The sequence below is a fragment of the Gorilla gorilla genome, chromosome 13 (assembly GCF_029281585.2).
Source record: "Gorilla gorilla gorilla isolate KB3781 chromosome 13, NHGRI_mGorGor1-v2.1_pri, whole genome shotgun sequence".
Taxonomy (NCBI): Eukaryota; Metazoa; Chordata; class Mammalia; order Primates; family Hominidae; genus Gorilla; species Gorilla gorilla.
The window spans coordinates 44,124,593-44,126,523 of NC_073237.2; the positions used below are offsets into that span (position 1 = coordinate 44,124,593).

A 1,931-nucleotide genomic window follows, 5' to 3' on the forward strand; every position below is an offset into this window, starting at 1 on the left:
ATGAAGGCATTATTTTATAAACTACGACATCCTTCTCACAGCTCATAAAATTAGCAATAATGGTCTAGTATTCAAAATCTAGTCCATATTCAAATTTTCTCAGCCCCCTTAGGTTTAATCAAAGATTCCACATTGCATTAGGTTATGATGTCTCTTAAGTAGCTTTTAATCTGGAAGAGTTACCCGTTCCACCTTTTTTTTTTTATTTTTGGCAACACTGATATTTTGAAGCAATGAGGCCAGTTATCTTCTATAACATTCTATATTCTGGATCTGTCTGATCGTTTCTTTAGTGGTGTCATTTAACTTGTTGCTCTATCCCTAGCATCTCCTGCAAACAGGAAATTAGATCTAAAGGCTTGACTAAATTTCAGTTAAAGTTTTTTGACCAGAGCACTTCACAGGTCATAGAATGTACAGTGCAGTATGCGTAGGTCATACCGCATCACAGGTCAGAAAACATGTCTGTTTTTTCTGACTACTAGTGATGTAAAATGTCATCAGAGCCTACGGAACTCTGTTGTAAAAGCATATTTTTTCCGCACAACCAACCAGTAAGTTTTTGGTGAGGTGATACTTTGATACCATGAGAATTCTAGTAGGGATGTAGCTCAACCTTTTATCTAATAGTTTTGGTATCAGAATGTCTTTAATACTGTTTTACATTAACCTTTCAACTTTTTAACATTTTAAATTTAAAAATATTCCAAAACATTTGCTTTCCACAAACCATAAAATTTTACAAAAGTAAGATTCACTTTTATAATAATGGCATATTTACTCATTAATTGGAACGTGAGCACTCTCCCTCTTTTTAATTTTGCTTGAGCCCTGTATAATAGCCAGTATGATAGCCACTTAATGTACCAAGAGATTAGCATACTTTGTAAAGCATTAACATCATCAAGAAAATCTAGACCTGTGGGAGGTGGTGGGGGAATTTTTGGTGGTCCAGAAGGAAATGGAGGCAGCAAGCATGAGGGGAAGCAGGGTGGTGTGGGTGGTGGGCTATTGAATTTTAGACCTGACCTGGCTTTCGTGGTCTCAGAATTCCATGGAGTAGCTTCTGACCTGATGCTAAATGGTTTGTTTCCAGGACCTGGAGTTTTCACTTTCATCCATTGAATCTTGACTTTCATTTTCATTCTTTTGAGCATTCTGTCCTATATTATTAGCTACAGAGGTTGAAGAAAGTAGATCAGACAGATTTGCTCCTCTCTATTTCCATATCCAGTGTAAATCACAACACAGCTTTCTCTCCTCATATCACCTGAAGCAATGGCAGCAGAGTAAATGCAGCTGTCTTCTGACCAAATGGCAGGACATTTGTCCCCAACTTTCCACTACTTCAAGAAAGTTGCAGTATTCTTTTTTTGGCTTTTATTCTTCTTAGCAGGTTTTCTATTAGGCATGCTTTTTGGTTTATCTGAGGTTTCACAAATGTCATCATTCTTTAGAGCCTGTTTAAATGAAGCCACAGCTTTATCATCCACTTCTGTCAGTGCTGTAGCATCCCAAATGTCAGAAACGTCACTCTGGCCTATGCTGCACTAGAAATGCACCAAATCTTCCTGCTCCAGGACGCCACAGCCACTGCTGGCACTGCCCATTGCCATTGTAAGCCTACTGCCAGTTTTACCTTTCAATGAATGCATTATTTCCTAAATACTAACCACAGTCAAAAATTGTTTCCCTGAGATGATATAGCCTTCTCCTTTGGTGGCATATATTAACTTTGTTAGTCTCAGTATGACTCACAGTTTGGATTTTCAGGTTCAAGAATGTTTGTGCAGAGTCATCCGAGTCCTCCCTACAGTGGTTTTTTTCAGCACATTTTACTTAGTCAAATCATCAAACTATTGATCATGTCCCCACACCTAACCAATTTATAAAACTCAAAGCCATCTGCGTGGCACGGACTCTCCATAGTC

General features: G+C 38.2%; 1 pseudogene; it reads right to left on the reverse strand.

Annotated features, from left to right (window-relative positions):
- Positions 1 to 784: 784 nt before the first annotated feature.
- LOC101134374 (survival motor neuron protein-like) lies at positions 785 to 1,616 on the reverse strand (annotated as a pseudogene).
- Positions 1,617 to 1,931: the final 315 nt, after the last annotated feature.